This window comes from Cupressus sempervirens, chromosome 9, assembly GCF_028749045.1.
Source record: "Cupressus sempervirens isolate cs-2001-9-10 chromosome 9, ASM2874904v1, whole genome shotgun sequence".
Classification (NCBI taxonomy): domain Eukaryota; kingdom Viridiplantae; phylum Streptophyta; class Pinopsida; order Cupressales; family Cupressaceae; genus Cupressus; species Cupressus sempervirens.
In genome coordinates, this window is record NC_143126.1 from 121,073,959 (window position 1) to 121,097,527 (window position 23,569).

At 38.0% G+C, this 23,569-nt stretch overlaps 1 pseudogene across 1 annotated transcript in view; it reads left to right on the forward strand.

Annotated features, from left to right (window-relative positions):
* The window catches only part of LOC149537829 (F-box protein SKIP31-like), a 97,093-nt pseudogene that overhangs the window by 17,433 nt on the left and 56,091 nt on the right, over window positions 1-23,569 (forward strand). The window contains exons 2-3 of the transcript XR_016355909.1: window positions 2,818-3,125; window positions 3,308-3,386. The product of XR_016355909.1 is annotated as an F-box protein SKIP31-like (transcript). The remainder of the gene's footprint in view (window positions 1-2,817; window positions 3,126-3,307; window positions 3,387-23,569) is intronic.

Consider the following 23,569-nt stretch of genomic DNA (forward strand, 5'->3'; position numbering starts at 1 on the left):
TGAGAGAGCTTGGTTATTGAGTGGTCTCTAGGTGTTAGAAAGTGAAGGCCACCAAGATAATTGAAGAAGGGGGAAGGTGGGGGGGGGCAGGTGAATCAATTATCTAATGAATACAACTTTTATCAACATTGTTAAACCTTAAACATGTGATCAATATAAACAACAACCATAAGAAGATACACATACACAATAACTCCTAACCCTATTAAGAGTTGTTGAAGGCAGAAGGATCCATTGTCCAAATAGCTTCAGGGACAAGACCACTGAATTCACTGTCCAACTGGTCTTTGTATCATTCCTTTCAGAATAATAGAAATGCAATTGATCTCAGTATCTCAAACTCTTGCTCTGTCCTCTTACTATGCCAATATCGCACCAAATACCTTTCAGATCTCAATACCAAATCTCTAACTTCACATTACAATGATCCCTTTGATCGCTTACTCGCATTTACCAAATTCACATATTACTTTCACACTTCACACTTTATCATAAGGAAATAGCTTTCCTTTATATCAAGTCCTCAAAATTATATGTTAAGAAGATATAGATACATAATAACCCTTGATCAGAGGGAAAACTCCAGTGGGATGGTACCCACAAAATGATGTACTAATATAAATGTTCCTTGTAAGAGGATGGACTTTGTTAGGAGTCAATGAAATACATTTAGTATACATCAGTGCGTGTTAGGAGACTTTGAATCCATGTGAGGAGATTCCAACACTGTTAGGAGTTGTGCCAACCCTGTTGGGAGTTGTCGAAGGCAGAAGGACCCATTGTCCAAACAACTTCAGGGGCAAGACCACCGAACTCACTGTCCAACTAGTCTTTGTATTATTCCATTTAGAATAATAGAAATGCAATTGATCTCAGTATCTTGAACTCTTGCTCTGTTCTCTTATTGTGCCAATATTGCACCAAATACCTTTTAGATCTCAATATCAAATCTCCAACTTCACATTACAATGATCCCTTTGATCGCTTACTCGCATCTACCAAATTCGCATATTACTTTCACACTTCACACTTTATCATAAGGAAATAGCTTTCCTTTATATCAAATCCTCAAAATAATTCATCAAGTCGGCCTTGAGGCTTTCCCAATTAATTACAATATGACCTCAATAAGATAATACAATTCATTACATCTTTTTATAATTACAAAACACCGTTAGCTATGGTTTTTACAACTTCTCACATGTGTGACCTCAGACTTCGCGCACTCACTGACGTTATCATCAAACTGTCTACTATCTCTGTCTAACTTCACTCATCTAGATTCTATCCCTGTCAGGAGATACAATCCAATTACTAGAAATGACTTCTTAGATACTTTGTTTGCACATTGTCTTATGTAAATCACAAATAACTCTCACATGTCTTTGACTTTCTGCACACACACTTATCCATGTCATCAAGACATAGTGTAGAACATGTCCCCAGCTGCGCTTGACCTCATCTTCAATACTTAATCCTTATGACCTCAATCTCTATATGTTACTCTGCCAATCTTCATAGTATGTTGACATCAATGACAAACATAGTCATGAATGCAACACACAATCGTGCTAATTGTCTCTCCACTGCTCTGTCAATGCTAGAATACTCCCATAGGAATATCATTAGCATTCATGCTAGCACTAGGTGCCAAAGAATTGTTAGTGTGTTGCAAAGTAACCAGAATTACAATTCCAATTCTTTTGGGTTGAGTACAAGCCTATGGAATCAAATGAGAATGCCTTCATGATGGCAGGTATAAATCCTAGAGGATTTCTTAGTCACACCGATTTTTTTCTTTTCCATATCTCTCGGATAAATGTAATTTTGAATTAGATAAAGGTGTCGACATTCTAAGAACATCACAAGCTTTGCGGTCATCTTTGTCTTGTTATGCTTGTATTTGTGTGACTTTTTTATGGATTAATAAGTATGCTCTGTTACTATTCTTGTGATCATTGTTGAATGCAAACACATAGCTCAGTTGTCTTTTGGTTTCAGTTGCCCAAGGAATAGGCACAGCTCTAGAACCATTTTACCAATCTCACACCATAAGGTTAAAACATTAATCAGTAATTTAGGCGGTGGAGTTGTTCTGTGCATCTATGATTGTCAATATATGCAAGGAAATTATCTTTAGAGAGTCTCAAGTCAGTTTATTTCATGTGAATCATGCTTGCACAAATTCATCTGCTATATAGAGGTGTTATGCAGTCAATCTTCTTTAACCTGGTGACATTACTTTGGGTTAAGCATTCAATTGGGTTTGGTTGTAGTAATTTCTGACAGTCTATTTTGTTTGATTCAAATACATTTTAAGGTCCTCTAGCCTCCCATGGACACCTTCTTAAGTGTGAGTGGAGCTCAAAGCGTAGGAGAGATAACTCACTGTTGTAGATTTGACCTTTATCTCTCCATATTCTGTTGATGAGCAGACTTCATATGCTTGACGATAACCATAGCCTTGAACAATATTTTTTCAAGTGGAGCAACTGACCCAACAAATGCAATCGTCTTTTTTTCAGTTTGATTTTGTAAACTCTTTTACATTGTAATTTTCTTTTAATGCAAAGTTCTTTGTTTGAGCAATTCTGCTGATCATACCACTTGTGCGATTATTGTAAATATGATCTTATTATTTATCAAAATAACTATCATTTCCTGATGGTTTTCATTCCCAAGTGATAAAAAAATAGTTACTCATATATTTAAATAATTATTATTTCATTGCATTATGATGGCTTTGGTTATGTTTAATGGCTTATGCTTTCCATCTGCACTAAATATGATGGTTTCTGGTTTGTATTTGGGTTCCAGGAAGATATAACTTTGAGGCCCTCTAAGCAGGTTTGTCTAGGGAAAGAATGGAAAAGGGAGGTTGATGCAACTGAATTTGCAGAGAACCTTGATTTTGCGGAAAAAAGGGAGAATGCAGAAGCCTTGAGAAACTACTGTGCAGATTTGATGCCAAAGCGTTGTATACAGAATTGCCAATTTAGTACTGTACCTGCGGAATTATATCCAAATATTTTCAAGTTTCTTTCTCCAGCAGATCTGGTTAATTGTTCACTGGTGTGTAAGTTCATGAGGGTTGCAGCATCGGATGAATCTCTTTGGCATCGGTTGTAAGTTATTTTCTCTTCTTGATATTGGATGTATATTTTAGTGGGCTTCAACAATTCATTGCTGGCCTTAGGCCTCTTAAGTACAGATGATTGTAGCTGGGGTTCACTTTATCAGAATTTATCAGAACTTTGTTCTCATTTGTTTTAACCCTTCTGAACTTTGACTGCCTAAACTGTTGTAGGTATTATATGAGATGGGGTTTCCCTGAGACAGATAGTGGGAAGTTGCAATCATGTTCGTGGAAGAATCTCTATATTGAGGTATATGACATTGCCATACTTGTTGTTATTGAATTGTTATTAATTATTTCCACTATTTGCTTGAGATAAAATGGGTTACTGACTTAACAGTTGTGTTAGCATTAAAAGAATTCACACGATATTGTCTAGAATGCTTTCCAATATTACATTGCTTGAAATTTTATGATATAGGAAACCTTATATTTTTGTATAAAAGAAAGGAATTGAAAATAAATGCTTCCCAAAAACTAAACAAGAGCTTCGTATGCAATTGTATCCAAACACATGCTAACCAGATCTTGGTCTTTGATAGTGCCATGGAATGTTTACCCAGATATACTGCTAGCATTTACCTGGGAAATTATTAAATAATAAAAACAGTGTTTGTTCCTATGAAATTGACCTGTCAATCATCTAGTATTGCTTGAGATTTTTTAAGAACTGATATCCAAGCGATCATGCAACTGTCTAATTTCTGAACCAAGACAGAGATAAGAAACCTTGACTCAAAGCAATTAGTCTTTATTATCTGCAGTAGTATTCTTTTCAGCACTGTCCCCCATATGTGAGTAACACTCGTGATACAGATGGAGGGACACACTCTGTCATGCCCTCCACCTAAATCACAGCCTTCACAAAAATAAGTGCAGCCTTAAATAACAATTAAACCTGGGCGGCAGCAATTAAATGAAGGAGGGCCAACTAGTATTAGGGGCAATCTAAATATTTGAAAGAGGGACAACTGTTATCACGGAGAAATTAATTACTTGGAAGAAGGTCAACTGAGAGTGGTCAAGGCCAAACTAGTTTAAACCTTAGATACCGATGCACTCAGGATTGCCCTGGATGCTGGTGTTGGTGTGCACCGATGCTCTCTTGATCCAAATGCTCTTCCCTCATTTCAGAATGCAAGTCGTTACTTTCATACTATTTTACTGGGATCCAAAAGCTTTCAATTTGCAGAATACAAGTCCTTCCTTTTATAATATTGACTGGGTGTTTCTAGGTGCTAACGCATGAACCCAAATTGAAATTTAACATTGGAAACTGCATTGCTTGTAAATGTCTGAGTTCCTAGATAACTCTGCAGTGCTCAGACTCGCAAAATCCAGCAGTTCGTTTTAAATTTCAGAAATAATAACAAGTCATTGGGGAGGACACATGTATTGCTATGCTAGAGCTTGCAGATAAATTCCAGCGAGCAAGTTTAAAAAATAATTTGAGTATGATAATTGAGATACTTATCTGAATAAGCATTGCGAGTGCGGCTGATTTCTAGAAATAATGTTTTAATCACACAGAATTATAGTAAATATATAGTTAAAAATAAAATAAAAATGATATATAAACGCATCTAAACGCATCCAAAATCTCTAAAAAAAAAAAAATCACACATCTGCTCATTGGAACCTCGCACCAGTATGAGAACCAGAACCAGAATTGTTAACTTAGGTTTAAATAATATATAATCACCTACTATTATTTAAGTTTACTCGAGGGCCACACTTTAAGAATGTATCCCTTACAAAGGAGACGATGCCAATGAAAATATGTAACCTTTCCACAAACAAAGATATAGAAGGGGAGACTCTTGATTTGTAGAGGGCATCTAATGATCAAGGAAAATAAGGAGAAAAATAAATGACATCAGAACTGTGTTGATGTCAGTTTTGTACCACTACATAACCTATAGCAATTGAATACTTGATATGGAATATCAAACACTCAACCCTCTCTTTAAAAGTAAATATGCATGAAGGACATGAGAAAACTCCAAGGTTCCTTACACTTGTGGATACTAACTCAGCTATATTAATGTGATTCGCTGGTTAATCACGTAGGTGGGCTTACATTATTCATTCGAAGATAACTTGGACTTTTGCTGTGATGGTGATGAATCTAGCTTTGCAATGTATACTAGCGTCAAATGATGTTGATGGTGATGATGGAGGGAATGTCCACCAACAATGCTCCGATTTTCTAACTTTCTTCAAGAATGAATTCCAACTACTACATTACTTGCTGCTTTACTTCTACTCCTATGAATGGAAAGATTAGCAAATGGATAGGGATCAAATCTGATGAAAGCTTACCAGCGGCTCTACCTCCATAGATGCAATGATTCAAGAGGAAAAGACTAGATTACCATGCAAGGCTTCCTAACAAGCCACTAGGTTGCTAGTGGCCTAGTTTATAGATCCCTATCAAACATCCACTAATATCACCATGCAACTATCCATCTATTCTTACTCTTGCTTAACAACTTTCTTGAAATAAAATCTACTTTAACAACTTCAATGGAAATTTAACTCTAACTATTGGAAGTAGAAACCATGCAATAACACCAAGTGTTCTTAATCACCATGCAAGTCACAATAATGATAAAGAGAAGCAATTTTGGTATTATCTTAAGCAACAATTTTCTTCAACCTTTTACAAATGAGAGCAAATGGCCTTATATAGAGGCCAAAATATACAACTAACAGTAGAGTTTAAGAGGCAAAATCAATGATCTAGATCAAATCCTAGAAACCCTAATTAGGGTTGCCACTGCATTGGCCAATGAGAAGATGCCACCTCATCAATGGACCAATGAAAAAAAAGAAAAGTGGCAACCAATGAGAAGGCACCAAAATGGTAGCCAATCAGAATCAGACACCTATCCTACCCAAGAAGAAAGAAGAATTTGCCACTTAATCAAATGATCCTCTAATATAATTCTACCATTTTCTTTCATCTTCTTAGCCAAGGCAATGAACTTCGCTAGCTTGTCGTTGACTTCCTTCATGGGAGGGCAAGGCGTGTGCTTCATCTTGAGCTCAATTGAATTCATAATGTTGCTTCCAGTCTTGCCAGTCCCCTTCAAATGTTCTGAATTTGTCTCTAATAGGCACCAATGACTTGAATGTCGAGATAAAGGAAGGCAAGAAATTTTGCCCATCTTGAATTATATCACTGATCCAATCTTTGATTTCGTGCAGCTGAGCTGATATTTCTTTTATGTTGCTCCCCCTGTCTTTGAGGAAGGGCTGCCTAATGCAATTGTCGGATAGGTTGGCAATCTCTCCAATACTTGTTTTCAGCCTCCAACCTTACAATCCTCTCGTTCGCCTTCCTCAACCTTTCTCTAATTGAAACCATGCCTTCTTGGATCTCCTCACACTCCATGTCATTCGTGATTCTTCCCAAGTTATGCTCTTCTATCTCATACTCCTGGGCTACAATCTCATCCACTGCCTTGCTAACCTTTGGTATAGCAATCTGAACTTTTCGATGTCCCTCATCATTGCTTCTGATTACCTTTGCCACTGTATTTACAATTTGTTTCTGTTTTCCACTATCTTCATTTTCCACTAACCCTTGAATATCTTCGATTGTTCGGACAGTCACCACCTCACTTCTTGGCATAAGCATTTTCCTTTACCTTAGTGGTGCAACGCATCTCACCAAATTTGGATTCGGTTCAACTAGCAAAGCATCACCAACAGCCTCAGGCACCCCTCAATATCAATTGGCTTATCCTCTTCTTCACTAGTGACTGTCACACCATCTCTGTGTTGATTCTCCGAGAGAGGAGAGTACTTGGTACTATCACTGTAACCACTTGATTCCGAATCAAAGTTCAACTCTACTATGACCCTTTGTCCACTTGTATTAACCTCTTGGTTCTTAGCCTCAATTATGCTCCCTATTGATGGTGCCGCATTTTGTCTCTTTGCTAGAGGCTCCTAATGTTCTTTACTTTTCTTAACCTCCAAATTTCTCTTCTTGCTCTTAACGGCTCTTTGTTGTTGGCTACTGCCCCCACCTTTCTGTTCGACTATCTTTGTTGGACCTTCTTCCTCGGGCTTCATCTTCTCATAAATAAGGTATGCCTTCCGACTTTGTAATTGTCTTAACTTCTCATTGTACCATCATTGTGTAGATCAACTGCCCTTGTAACTGCCTCTAAGGAAGGATCCCTGATGATCATTCCAATCCACTAGACTCAATTCTGTTCCATCCATTGTATCATAATCTTCTCGTAGCACATTTTCATCATCCTCTAGCTGATTGGGAATATCAAGGCCTCTCCATCTGATTGCCCTCATCACGCCCGCTAATAACCTTGAGAAAGCTAGCTTTCTCACATGAAATTCATCTTGTGCATTGGCCCAAAAATCTTCTATAGTAGAAATATGTTTGAATGTGTTTTCATGAGATGCCTTGATAAGACCATTAGGATCGAATCCCTGTCTTGCTCTATACCATCCTAGATGATATCGCTCTAACTCCTCCTCCGCAGTTGCAAAGGTGACAAGATTGGGGCAAGTATCATTGCCTATTCCAAATGAGAAGGTAATCCCCGTCTCACCTTTAAGTTTCATTATCTTGTCATAATGCTCAAATTGCCTAACCAACTCCATCAAAACTATCTTGTCGGGTGGGTACCTTGGAAGTCTCTTTGGGCAAATTGTACTTTCTGCCACTCTAATGTATGTAAATTGCGAAAATTGGATGAACCAACTCCCATACTTCTTAACTTTTGCTTCCACTTCCAATGAGAGCCTCCTAGCAGGTGTCCCTTGTTATATCCTTACTATCTTCATGGCAAAGGCATCATAAAACATCTTATAGTCTTTGGTGTTGTGCAAATGAAGTTCTGGATAGCACTTATGCACCAAACATTGCCCTGGCCCATTGCCAAGCACTCTTAAGGCCTTAAGTCTAGGATTTTCATATAGTTTCGCAATCGGATAGAAAAGGTAGGTCCCCATGTAGAATTGCTTTTGATTTTGCACAATCCTAAGTTGCAACTCTAAATTTTCACTTATGATTCTAGCCCAATCAGATTTTCTCTTTCCATTTTCAATTTCATCAATAAAATAGTACATCTAGTTCTCGAATTGCATACCTTGAGCCACGCCCATGATTCGGCTGAGAAGCACAATAAGATCGCCATACTTTGATTCGAAATCTGATTTGGTGAGCTTTGACGACTTGGTAACTCCCTTCTTGCCTTCGTGTAACCAATTCTGCTTTAGATGAATGAAGTAGGCCTTCTGATTATCCTGAAATAACTTGACCGCTTGATCCATCATTACTACTATCATGCCTTTATACTATGGAATATTAAATACATCTTCGACCACTTGTCCGCTGATGTTAGCCGACACTCTTCCCTTCATCAAAATGATGGACTTGGTAACAATATCAAACCGGGATGCACACTTCATTACCAATTTTAGACAAGGCAAGGTAGGAGGGAAAGCCGTTGTGTGCACAATTCCACTCTTGTAGATCTTCTGCACCATGGGGGATTGTCCTTCAATCTATCCTTCAACTGTACCATGTTCACCGTGCCAATATTGGTATCACTTATTCACCTCACTTTCGAGAAGAAGGTAGTCTTAGGTGTCATGTCTTCCTTGTCTTTTTGGTATTCGTTCCCTTTGGGTTCTTGCTGGCACTAACATCTACCATCTGCTGTGAGGTTCTCACACCATCATCCCAAAATTTTGGGGACCCCCTTTTGCGGTCGCCTTGGCAAATTTTTCGAAGTTGTCCAAAAAATTTTGATTTGATTTTTGAAAACTTTAAGTCTTGAACACCTTCAGGCTAGAAGGGAGAGGGTTAGATCTATTTTCACCCGATTTCAATTTGATTTTTCAGGATGACCAATTTCATCCTTAGGCCGGACAAATTTAAAAGAACAACACTCGGCAGGATAAGATTGTAAATTTTGTACTTAAACTATTTTTTTTTGAAAATTTGGATATAATTGTGTAAATTTGAATAATTTTCAAAAAATTAAATTTTGTTAATTTAAGTTTTTTTTGGAAAATCTTGAATTTCTTCGGTGAGAAAATTAATTTTGTGAATGATGAAATCAAATTGCAAAATCAATTTTAGACTCTAGAGAAATGATTTTATTTGTGTTAGAAAATTAAAATTGCTTAGCAAAATCAATTTGAATCTATGTTACCCCAGGTTTTCGGGACGTGGGGAAGAGGAAACGGGTTTCCGGGACCGTTTTTTTTTCCTCGGAGTAGGGGAAGGTAGGGGATGGTAGTGGGAATAGCTATATAGAAAGTAGGGAAAATTTAAAATATACGGGAAAATTTTAAATATTCATACAAAAACATGGATAACACATGCTTATATAAATTATAGAACTTTAACATATAATGTTTGTGTTAAATAATTTAACTTTAGAGTTCACATGAGAGTGGAAATCAAACAAATTATCAAAATTGAAACATTACTTTAATGGGACAGCGAAGGGAAAGGTTTCCGGAAGTTTATGAGTTTCTGGGACGAGGGGATGTGGTGACAGGGTCAAATTTTGCCAGAAACGCGTCCCCGAGTAACATATATTTGAATTGAATTACAAAAATTGGCATTAAATGGATTAAATTTGCCTTGAAATTTTTAAGTTTTTAATGAAATTAGTAATTTAATATTGAAAAAATGGCTTTTGGCTAGCCAAAATCTGATTTTAATGACATATTAATTACTAAATCATCATTAAATGGAAACATTTAACATCTCCAAGGCATTATTTACTTTATTTTTGCAATCTTAGTCTAATTGGCAATTTAAAAAAGTAAATTTCATCTTGGCAAAGTTAATTTTTGGCTAAGCATTTAATTGGGGGCCAGTTTTATGTGCTAATTAATATTTTTTTTGCTCCTAAGGTCCCAGTCGGCTAGCTAGGAGGGATAAGCAAGTGGGGTATAAGAGGAAGTCCTTTTCCCTTTTCTCCTCACTTCTCATCCCTCTTCTTCATGGTGATTGGCGATTTTTGACTTGGAGCAGCTCTATGTGCTTTGGCGAATTCTCTTGGAAGAGCAAATTTTCATTGCTAGGCGATTTTGCTTGCAATTGTGGACATTTTCAAGCCTTGGTGATTTTTGTGGAGGCAGATTTTTGCATTGTTGGGTGATTTTTCTCCTATTAGGGCTGCGATTTTATGCCCTAGGTGACTTGAGGGGGGCAGATCTGAAACTTTTCATTGCTAGGCGATTTTAGCAAAGTCTGATTTTTGCTTGGGAGCTGTGATTTCTGCCCTAATTGAGGCTATTTTATTTGGAGGAGGTTATTGTGATCAAAGGCCTGATTTTTCTTGGGCAAATAGTGGATAGTTTCAAGGGATTAAAATTCTGATTTTTTCGGCTAGGGCATCAAGATTTGCAAGGGATTTGGAATTTTTAAGTTTGATCCTAAATTTCAAAAAGAAGACTCGACTATTGGTAAAGGTAACTTCAAATCATTTAGAGTTGAAAGGGGTCCTTAAGCGGATTTCTCTCTTTCGTTCTTGTCTAGTTTTGTTTCCCTTGGTTCTTCTTGCATTCATCATCCACTACTTCATCATTCCATTCTAGGTTGAAGATTGGAGATTGATAAAGGTAGAATCCATGATAGGACATTTGAAGAGGCAAAAATAAGCTAAACCACCCTAGGTATTGGAGAGGGAGATATAAGTGTAGTCCATCCCAAGGTAACGGCGAGGTAGAAATAAGTGGTAGTCCCACCCCTAGGTTGAAGATTGGAGATTGATAAGTGTAGTGATAGGACATTTGGCAAGACAAAAATATGTGTAGAATCTATCGATAGAAAGAAGATTGGAGATCAATAAGGGTAGTCCATATCACTTAGAAGGAAGGGGCAGAAATAAGTGTTTAGGATGGTAGATGTTAGTGCAAGCAAGAACTTTAAGGGAACAAACACTAAGAAAGACAGAGGATATGATGCCCAAAAAAACTTTCTTCTTGAAAATGAGGCGAATAATCGATACAAATGTCGGTACGGTAAATATGCTATAGATAAAGGATAGACTAAAGGAAGGACAATCCCCCTTGGCAAAGAAGATATACAGAAGTGGAATTGTACACGCAACAACTTTTCCTCCTAAATTGCCTTGTCCAGAATTGGTTATGGAGTGAGCATCCAGGTTTGATCTGATCAATAAATCCATCATTTTTGATGAAGGGAAGAGGGTGTTGGCCAATATTGGCGGACAAACAATCGAAAAAGCATTTAACATTCTCCAGTACAAGAGCATAATAGTGGTGATGATGGATTAGGATAACCAGGAAGCTTATTTCACACATCTAAAACAGGATTGGCTTCACGAGGGAAAGAAAGGAGTAACCAAATCATCAAGGTTCACAGTGGCAGATTTCAAATCAGAATATGGTGATATCATCGTGCTTCTTAGTCGGGTCATGGGCCTAGCTCAAGGTATGCAATTCGAAAATTGGATGTACTTCTTTATTGATGAAATTGAAAAAGGAAAAAGAAGATTTGATTGGGCTAGGATCATAAGCGAGAACTTAGAGTTGCAACTTAGAACTGTACAAAACCAAAAGCAATTCTACATGGGATCCTATCTGTTTTACCTAATTGCTAGATTGTATAAGAGTTCGAAACTTAAGGCCTTAGGAGAAGTTGGCAATGGGCCGGGGCAATATTTGGTTCATGAATGCTATCCTCAACTTCATTTGCACAACAACAAGGATTACAAAATGTTTTATGATGCCTTCACCATGAAGACAGTAAGGGTACTACACGAGACACCTGCTAAGAGACTTTCACTGGAAGCAAAAGCAAAGATAAAGAAGTATGGGAGTTGGTTTATCCAATTTTCGCATTTCACCTACATTAGAGTAGCAGGGAGTACAGTTTGTCCCAAGAGGCTTCCAAGATACCCACCCGACAAGGTAGTTTTGATGGAATTGGCCAGGCAACTTGAGCATTATGATAGAATAATGAGAAACGAAGGTAAGACAGAGATTACCTTCTCATTCAGAATTGGCAATGATAGTTGCCCCAATCGGGTCGCCTTTGCAGCTGTGGAGAAGAAATTGGAATGGTATCATCTAGGATGGTACAAAGCAAGGCAAGGATTCGATCCTAATGGTCTTATCAAGGTATCTCATGGAAATGCGTTTAAACATGTTCCCACTATAGAGAACTTTTGGGCCAATGCCAAAGATGACTTTCATGTGAGAAAGCTAGCTTTCTCAAGATTGTCGGTGAACATGATGAGAGATATCAAATGGAGAGGCCTTGATATTCCCGATCAATTGAAAGATGATGGAAATGTGTTGAGAGAGGATTATGATATAGTAGAAGGAGAGAGTTGAATCTAGTAGATTAGGATGACCATCAGGATCCTTCCTTGGAAGCAATCACAAGAGCAGTTGATTTGCATACCGAGTTGTGGTGTAATGAAAGATTAAGGAAGCTACAAAGTCAACGGATTCCCCTTACTTATGAGAAGATGAAGCCAAAAGAAGGTCTAACAGAATCAGTCGGACAGAAGGGTGAAGGAAGTAGTTGGCAACAAGAAACAGTTAGAAGCAAGAAAAGGGCTTTGGAGGTTGAGAAGAGCAAAGAACATCCGAAACCTCCAACCAAAAGACAGCATACAACACCATCAAGAGAAAGCATAATTGAGGCTAGAAGCCAAGAGGTCAACTGAAGTGATCAAGGGGCCGCGGTAGAGTTAAGCTTTGATTCAGAATCAAGTGGTTATAGTGAGAGCACCGAGTACTCCCCTCTCTCAGAAAACCAACAAGGAGATGACATGGTAGTTACTAGTGAAGAAGGAGATGGGCCGATTGATATTGAGGCAATAAGTCAGGCACCCGAGGCCGTTGGTGATGCTCTGTTAGTTGAACCAAATCCAGATTTAGGGAGATGCACCACACCACTATGGTTAAGGCAAATGCTTATGCCAAGAGGCGAGGTAGTAACTGCCCAAACAATTGAAGACATCCAAGCACTAATAGAAAAGGGTGATAGCTACAACCAAAAACAAATGGAAAACACGGTGGCAAAGGTAATCAGGAGCGACAATGATGGTCACCGAAAGGTTCAAATTGCTATACCGACAGTCAACAAGGCATTGGATGAGATTGCGGCCCAAGAATATGAGATAGTGGAGCATAATTTGGGAAGAAACACAGATGACATTGAGTGTGAGGAGATCCAGGAGGGTATAGCTTTAATCAGAGAAAGGTTGAGGAAGCCGAATGAAAAGATCATAAAGTTGGAGGCCGAGAACAAATATTGGAGAGATTGTCAGCCTATCCAATAGCTGCACCAGGCAGCCCTTCCTCAAGACAGCGGGAGCAATACAGAAAAGATAACAACTCAGCTACAGGAAGTCAGGTCATTGTTGACTGTTAGAAACAAATTCAGAATATTTGAAGAGGAGTGGAAGGATTTCCTTCCAGTCAAGGATTTGGCTATTCCCAGGCTACAGGCATTCATCGGGCTATTAGAGGCATATTTGGAAAGGGCCAAGTTGGTTGATGAAGGAGGATTGAGTACAGTTGAGTCTTGGTTTGTTGCCTTGACTGCCAGATTGAGAACACTTGAGAAGATACAGAAGGCAGTTGCATATCATAGCCCAGGCGTCGACACTTCCATTTCAACCATGATGAGCGACGTTGGGGCGGCACTTGATTTTGAAGACATCAAAGAAGAGGACATTGATGAGACAAGACTTGGATCAAGATTGGATGAGTTAGGTAAGGTTGCTATCAAGAAGAAACATTTGGGCACCCTTTCCTCCCTCAATGCCTTTATCGGATTTGCAAAAGAGTATGAGAGAGACCATGAGAAGACACTACAAGCAACATGATGAAATTAGCTGAGCTCAAGATAAAGCATACACCTTGCCCTCCCATGGAGGAAGTCAACAAAAGGCTAGCTAGGTTCATTGCCTTAGCTAAAAAAATGAAAGAAAAAGAGAGATTTATATTAGATCATTTGATGTAAGGCCAAGTGGCAATTTCTCTTTCTTTTAGGGTAGGACAAGTGTCTAATTCTGGTTGGCCACCATTTTGGGGCCTTCTCATTGGTTGCTACTTTTCCACTTTTTTCATTGGTCCATTAACGAGGTAGCGTCTTCTTATTGGCCAATGGGGTGGCAACCCTAATTAGGGTTTCTAGGATTCAATCTGGATTGTCAATTTTGCCTTTTTATCTCTACCGTTGATTGTACATTTTGGCCTCTATATAAGGCCATTGGCTCTCATTTGTAATGGTCGGAGAAAATTGTTGCAAAGATAATGCCAAAATTTGCTATTTCTTTCTCATTATTGTGACTTGCATGGTGATTAAGAGCCTTTGGTATTATTGCATGGTTTCTACTTCCAAATAGTTAGAATAAAATTTCTTTTCAAGTTTTAAAAGTTGATTGCATTTCAAGTTGCTAAGTAAGAGTAAAATAGATGAATAGTGGCATGGTAGAATTAGTAGATGTTTGATAGGGATCAATACTAGGCCACTAGCATCCTAGCGGCTTGTTGGGAAGCCTTGTGTGGTAAACTAGTTCATTTTCCTTTGAATCATTGCATCTATGAAGGTGGAGCAGCTGGTTAGCTTTCATTAGATTCGATCCCCATCCGTTTGCTAATCTTCCATTCATAGGAGTAATAGTAGGATAACAAGTAGTTTAGGAGTTAGAGTCTTGAAGAAGAGAGTTAGAAAGACACCAGTCATAAGAGCATTCACCCTCCATCACCATCACCCTCTCCATCAACATTATCTAGCATCCACCCTCCATCACCATCATCATCATTCCACCAAAGTCCAAGTCATCCTCAAACAAACAGCATAAGGCTGCCTGCGTAATTACCAACGAATCACATCGATATACTGAGTTAGTATCCACAGGTGTAAGGAACATTGGAGTTATTGCTTATGTCCCATGAGTATTAACTTTTCAAAAGAGGAATTGTGTGTTTGATACTCCGTATCAAATATTCAATTGCTAATATGTTATATGGTGCAAAAACTGACATCGACACCATCCTAAACACTTATTTTTGCCCTTTTGCTTTAAATGATATGGACTACACTTATCAATCTTCAAACTTTTTTCTATTGATGAAATCTAGCTTATTTTTGTCTCTCCAAATCCTATCTCTACACTTACCAATCTCCAAACTTCAATCCTAGGGTTGAGACTACCACTTATTTCTGCCTTTTCATTACCTTAGGATGGACTACACTTATATCTCACAACTTCAATCCTAGGGTGGTTTAGCTTATTTATGCCTCTCCAAGTGTCCTATCATGAAATCTACATTTATATCTTCCAACTTCAGCCTATCAATGGAAATGATGAAGTGGTGGATGAATAGTGCAAGAAGAAAATAAGGGAAGCGAACCAAGCAAGAACAAGGAATAAAATCTGCCTTCAAAACCAATCTTCACCTCTAAAAAAGAATGAAAATTTTACCTTAAATCTACCTTTACCAATAATCGGGCCTCTTTAAGTTCAGATTTGATCTCTGAAAATTCAGTCCCTCTCCAAAATATGATGTCCTAGCGAAAATCAGAATTCACCAACCTTGCAAAAAATGCCCTTCTGCTCCTCCAAATCGCCTTAGGGCAAAAATTGCCCATCGAAGGAAGAAGAAATTGCTGCCAAAATGCAAAATCAGAGCCTCGAAAAATTGCTGCCAAGGAGGAATTTGCTGAGCTGGAGGAAAAAATCGCACAACCAAGCAAGAGGACATGAAATGAATGAGGAAATAAGAGGGGGAAGCCCCTTCTTATATCCTCCAATTGATCTCTAGAGTGGGCCGACTTGCTTGGAGGGAAACAAAAAAATTAAATTAAACCACCAAAGATGGCCCAATTTTAAATGAAACATTAAAATAACTAAGTCCTATAATGAAATTGACCCATTTCATTGCCAGTTTGATCCATAATTGCAAAATAGAAATAAGGTAAGCCTAGAAGATGTCAAAATTTTTATTTAACAACATTTTGGTAATTAAAATTTCATTAAAATTGAATCTAGCAAGCCAAAATCAATTTTCAATTCCAAATTACCAATTTTCTTTAACATTTCAACCAAATTAATGAGATTTTGCAATTCAATTCAATTTCAATTTCGTAATACAATTTCAGTTTTTAACAAAATAAATCCTTTTCCTAGCACTGGAAATTCAAACTCTAAATCCAATTTCACTATCAAAATTTCTTTTCATCAAAAAATTTCAAGATTTTCCAAAACGACCAAATCTAAAATTCAATTTGAAAATGTTCAAGCTTGTTCAATTAAATCAAATTTTCAAAATCCGTCTACATCAAAAATTTGCTAAATTTATCCTGCCAGATATTATTTTAACCATCGAAAAAATGTTGTTGAATTCTGCTTGGCCTAAGGACAAAATTACATGTTCCAAAAAATCAAGTTTAGCACCAGGTGAAAATAAACCGAATCCCTCGTAGAGACCAAGACGTCCAAGGTGTAAAATTACCAATTCAAAACCTCTGGACAACTCCGAAAATCCACTAAGGCAAACAAAGATTTGCAACACTTGCAAAAAGTGCCAAGGCTTGCCTGAAAAAGGGGGTCCCCAAAAGTTTTGGGGCGATGGTGTGAAAACTATTAGAATATTTCTAATAATGCTCTATCTATCGTGTGTAGATAGTTTCTATTTTTTGTATATACATTTTGTATATATGAGCTTGTAAGCTTGTTGTATTTCATTCATTGTTTATTCAATACAAAATAATCTTTCGATTATTTTATGGTATCAGAGTTAATACTTAAATTTTTCTCTAAAATCCGCCTAGGGTTTTCTGTCTAGAGAAATTTGAAAATCACGAACTAGTTTTTTTTAACGAATCATAACTATGCTTGTGAAAATCACGGATTTGTGACCAATATCTTCAAATCGTGATTTTTTTTCTTGACCGAACTTCTCTACAAATCGCGTTTGGAAGGAACTCACAGATATTTCTTGGTCTTGCATTTTTTTTCCCATTCGGAAATCGTGATCGACTGGTATTTTTGCAGCGCCAAATTGCAGATTTTCTTTGGTGGTCTGTATTTATGGTATCTGTCGAATTCTGCGTTTTTTCAGAAAGGTCACCACTTCATGTTTTTTCTGGTGTAGTAACCCTATTTTGTGCATAGAAACTGACAAATTCCAAGCCACCTTAGATCGACGCCTCTCTCTACTAAGGAAAACATCCAGTTTTTTTCCAAATCTACATTATTCTATAAATCCAAGCTTTCATTGCTATCGACTATATTTTTGCCTGAAACCCTAATTTTTGAGTTCGTTTTTTTTTTTTTGATTTCAAATTCTTGGTGGGTTTTTCGAGGGCTCAATTGGGTTGTCATCCATTTTTCTGGGTACCTCGTTTTTCGTGCCTCAATTTTTGAGTCAGCAGATCTAGAAAATGACAACAGATTCCTTTTGGGTTTTCCGTCTACTCTTCTAGGTACTTGTCATTTTTTTTGGGTTAGCCTCAACATTGCCTCGAACTTAGTGCAAATGGCATCCTTGACCAACCTGATGCTGGAAAGTAGTCAACGGTTTAATAGCAGCAATTCCAACTAGTGGAAGGACCGCATGTTAACTATCTTTGAGTATTGTCGTTTGGATGGACTTGTTCTGGGCACAGAGACTTGTCTTGCTCCCACTAGTGCGCCTGGTGGGACCTCTGTTACCACAGATCAAGATAAGTTTGATCATCAGAATTGCGAAGCTGTTATGCTTCTCAAGCTCTCTGTCACAGATGATCAGCTACCTCAGATTCCCTCTGGCAAGTCAGTTGCAGACATTTGGAAATATTTAAAGGAGCTGCATGAAACATTCGACAAGAGTCAAGCATTCTTTCTGAAGAACCAATTGTTTTCTATTATAATGGATGAACTTATGTCCTTATAGGAACATCTCACGAAGATTAAGGACATTCGTGATCAGCTTGAAGCCATTGGTCGGACAATGGAGGAAGAAGATATGATAGTTATTACCCTGAAAAAGCTTGCCAACATCTTATGAGCATTTCATAGAGAATCTCAACATTACCTCAACTAATGTTGATTTGAAATTCCCAGAGTTGTGCACCAAACTCCTCCAGCAGGATCGTTGGAAGCAACAGTTTGGCAGCTGTGCTTCCTCACCCTCATCAAAACAAGCCTTTGCAGCTAAGTTTCAGCCATCTCAGTCATCTCCATAGGGTAGTTCCCATCAATCCTTAGGCAGTTTTCAGCAGAAGAGTATTTAGTGTCATTATTGCTGTAAGTACGACCACATGAAGAAAGATTGTTGTCAGCAACTCGCTTTCGAACAAAAGAAGCTGGGAGGGTCCAATCAGCACACTGGTATGGGAGGGTCCAATCAACAGGCCAATGTTGCTGAACATTCTGAGACAAAGGAGTCTGTGTTATATGCTTTTATGGCTCAAAGCCCTTCCGATTCAGCCCGATCCTTTGCTTGGTATATTGACTCAGGTGCTTCACGTCATTTCTCTCATCGGCGTGACCGGTTTACGGATTTCTACCCATACAACGATTCAGTTGTGTTTGACAAAGGAGAGGAGTTCAAAGTTATTGGTAGAGGAAATGTTCAGATACAATCTGGTGGGTGTCAACTCATCTTTCTCAATGTCTGCTATGTTCCTGGTATGACACTCAATCTTCTCTCTGTGAGTTAGATCATGAGAAATTCTCCTCAGTTGGATGTGGTGTTCAGTGTCCACAAATGCTCCGTTTTTGATCAAGAGACTTGTCTTACTGTTGCTACTGGTCTAGAGGATCATGGCCTATATCAGCTTACTGACACTGGTGATTCTCCTGAAATAGCTATGGCAGCTCGTGATTTATCTCTCAACCTTTGTGGCATCAGAGATATTGACATCTCAACATCCAATATCTCTCTCAGCTATCTCAGGAGGAACTTGTTTCTGGACTACCTTCGATTCAACCGTAACATCTTGGAGTATGTGACGCCTGTCAAGCTGGCAAACAACATCAAACTCCCTTCAAAGATGAATATTCTTGGCGTGCCTCTTAGATACTTCAATTACTTCATGCTGATATTTGTGGTCCTATGAATACATCTTCAGTTACTGGTTGCCAATATTTTTTGCTTATTGTTGATGATTTTAGTAGAAAAATGTGGGTGTACTTTCTTAAACAAAAATAAGATGCACTTAGTACATTTCAGAATTTTAAGTTGTTGGTTGAAAACGAGTTTGGCTGCAGTATCGTTTCGCTTAGAACAAATAATGGGGGGGAATTTTGTTCTCATGCATTCTCCAGCTTTTGTGTTGAACATGGCATCAAGTGCCAATTCACCACACCTTACACTCCTCAGCAAAACAATGTTGTTGAGCGTCACAATAGTACGATTGTTGAGATGGCTTGTTCTATGTTACAACATAGGAGTGTTCCTAATAAGTATTGGGCAGAAGCAGTGTTTATTGTTGTCTACCTTCTGAATTGTTCCCCTAATCAGGTTGTCAAGAACAAAACTTCTGAAGAATTGTGGTTTGGTTGTAAGCCCAAGATCAACCACCTGAAGATTCTTGGCTCTCTTGCCTATGTCTGGATTCCTGATACTAAACGTTCCAAATTAGATTCCAAGACTTAGAGACTCATGATGACAGGGTATAGTGACAACCATAAGGCCTACAAATTGATAGATAGCGACACTGATCATCTTATCTTTAGTCGTGATGTTGTTTTTGATGAAATTCAAGGACCATTTCTGTCCTCTTCTGAGCAATGTTCTGAGGAACAGTCTTACAGTGTTCCCCTTTAGCACCTTCTAATGGGCAGAATGATACAGATAATGCCTGCCCTAGGACACTTGATGTTGATCCTATTGAGACTCCTGAGAATGATCCTCCTCCCGTTGATGCTCCTAAAAATCTTCCAGCTCCTCCAAAGGTCAGCTCTTCTACTCTCCGACCCAAATGATGGGTTAAAACTATTAGTGATCTAAGGGATGATGAGCTCATCGAAGGTAGAGTTTCTCGAAATAAGTGTAAACAAATAGTTAACTTTGCTCTTATGGCTAACATTCATAGTGTTTATGAGCTCCACACTTATTCCGAGGCTAAAGGTATTCCTGAATAGGAATAGGCTATGGAAGTTGAATTTCAGAGCATTTAGAAAAATCAAAGTTGGGTTCTTTCTGATCTTCCTACAGGTAAGAAGCTCGTTAGTTGCAAATGGATATACAAGGTCAAATATAAAGCTGATGGCACCTTAGACAAGTATAAGGGTCATCTTGTTGCTCGAGGGTTCTCAAAAAGGGAAGATATTGACTATGAGGAGACTTTTGCTCCTACAGCGAAAATGAGTACCATACGGCTTGTTCTTTCTTTAGCAGCTTAGTTCAGTTGGAAAGTTCATCAAATGGATGTCAAGAGTGCTTTTTTGAATGGTGACTTACAGGAAGAGGTCTACATGACGCAACCTTTTGGATTTAAGGTTGCTGGTCAGGAAGACAAAGTCTGTAAAATTGTAAAAGCTCTCTATGGTCTGAAACAAGCTCCTCGGGCTTGGTACATGAAAATTGATAAATATTTAACTAACCGTGGTTTTCAGCAGAGTCCATCGGATTCAAACCTATATATCAAACATGTAGGTGATGATGTCTTGTTTATTGTTGTTTATGTCGATGATTTGATCATCACTGGAAGTTCAACACATTTGATCGCGAAAATCAAATAGGATTTGTGCAACACTTTTGATATGACAGATTTGGGACTCTTGCACTATTGTCTCGGAATTGAGGTTTGGCAGACTAAACACAGTATCTTTCTTTCTCAATCCAACTATGCTAGAAGTCTTCTGGATAGGTTCAGAATGCAGGATTGCAAAACTGCTCTTACTCCTATGGGACCCGGGCTCAAATTATTCGCTCAATTTGATTCACCTGTTGTAGATGAATCCTCATTTAGACAACTTGTGGGTAGTGTCATTTTTCTTACTACCACCAGGCCTGACATTAGTTTTGCTGTAAGCTATGTCTCCCGCTTTATGACAGTGCCCAAGACTCATCATTGGACAACTGCAAAGCGTGTCTTGCGCTATGTGAGTGGTACTCTTGATTATGGTCTTCTATACACTCAGAAGTTTGATTCTACACTATGTGGCTACACAGATTTAGATTGGGCCTGTTCTATTGATGATCGTAAGTCTACTACCAGATATGTGTTTAATTTAGGATCTGCTGCTGTGACATGGACTAGTAAGAAGCAACAGGCGGTGGCCCTATCTTCGACTGAAGCAGAGTATCGGGGAGTAGCTAAGGCAACTTGTGAGGCAGTTTGGCTTCGGCGGATGCTTGCAGATATGCATGTTCCTTAGTCAAGACTGACTCCTATATTCTGTGATAATTAGGAAGTACTCAACTAGCAAAGAATCTAGTCTTCCATGAACGAACCAAGCATGTCGAAACACATTGTCATTACATTCGTTAGCTGGTTGAAGACAAATCTATTCAATTGCTGTATGTTCCCACCTTAGAGCAGTCTGTTGATATCTTCACCAAGTCTCTCGGTTCTGATAAATTTGTAAAATTTAGGGAGGCTATTGGTGTTATTGATAGATTAAGCATTATGGGATGGTATTAGAATATTTCTAATAATGCTCTATCTATTGTGTGTAGATAGTTTCTATTTTTTGTTAGTTTCTATATTTTGTATATACGTTTTGTATATATGAGCTTGTAAGCTCGTTGTATTTCATTCATTGTTTATTCAATACAAAATAAATTGAATCCCTCCTAGAGACCAAGACTTCCAAGGTGTAAAATTACCAATTCGAAACCTCTGGACAACTCCGAAAATTCACTAAGGCAAACAAAGACTTACAACACTTGCGAAAATTGCCTAGGCCTGCCCAAAAAAGGGGGTCCCCAAAAGTTTTGGGGTGATGGTGTGAAAACCTCACAACAAATTGGAATTAATATTAGCTGCAATACCAATTAAGAGATAGCTCTGATCAAGAAGTAGAATTTTAGATCTATGCATGTGTTCACGCATTAGAGTTGCTAGCAAAACTTATCAATCTTTATGAGTAATCTAGATGCTTCTTTTATTATAAATGTGTAATGGAGTTGGTGGATAACGAGTTGGTGGAGTTGATTGTTCCACCTCCAATCACTGGTCTCCCAAATAAGGGCAAATCTATTTGTATCCCCCTATAATGGTTTTGGATGACCTCTTTGTTCCTATCCATAACCTCATAAATATTTCCCATTGCATTTTTCTCACAATCCATTGAGCATAAAACCCTCACCAAAAGTGTAGTTAGCTACTAAGTGCACAATAGAAGCAAATTTAAATTATGATTTACATTGAAACAATAATTTTAAAGTTTATAAAGAAAATAATCAATTTGAAATGAAATAAAGCTGAAGCTACCTTGATAATTTCTATAGCTCTAGTTACAAAATCACCTTCAAAAACTATTTTTGGGATCCTTTTTGCATTATCCTCCTTTTTATATAGTCTGCTCACAGTTTACTCACAAACATCTGCTTTAAGGGAGTCCATAAACTAGACATACTTTGCAATGTTTGAAAATTAGTTGCAATCCTTGTAGCACCCGATCGCACAATCTCTTTCTTCTACAATTGGTCTCACCTAATCAATTTTTCCTATAGCCTCTGAAAGGTCAAGGCAATGAATTGGACAAGGGGTCCAAAACATTGTTTGATGCCTTTCTTGAAACATTCTTTTAATTGGCACATATGCTTTTGCATTGTTAGTAGCAACTTGGACAACATTTGCTATGCACACCTTTAAAAGAACCTCCGTCAACATTAGGCTTAATTTTTTTGCTTAGTTATTGTGCTGGAGGCATCAAGTTACTTTTGAAAATCCAACTCACCATTTGAGGCCACTAAATATTTGGTAGTGTGGTTCCTTCCATTTGTCCACCCAATTGAAAGAATTGTGTATTCAAGCTTTAGCCATTGATTCTTTTGATCTTCCACAATTTATTTTACATCTAAAATAGCTTCTTGGAGCCACTTGCCACTTATATCTTTTGGAGTGAGATCCTTGTACCCTTTCCTTGCAACTATCAATGTTGTTACCAAACACTTTCAATATGGACTCCTTGCCATGTTCAAGGGAAAGTTGTTCTAATACCAAAAATTTCCACAAGCCTTGTTTGTTTAAGTTTGTCATTTCAGGCTGTGACCAACTTGGTGCTGGAACAGGTTTATCTTTCTCTTGCTCATATTGAGGATGTATGTGGTTGTTATTCTCATTTACTTGATTGGGGATTGAAAAGAGATTGCACTCTCTCATAAAGTCCAAGGACATCCTTGAGCACATCTTCCTTCTAGCTCCAAATTCATCAATAAGGTTTGCTTAAGATTTCTTAGTAGTCTTCTAGATCAATTCTGTGCTTGTACCTTTTTCCTTCAGCTGCAGGG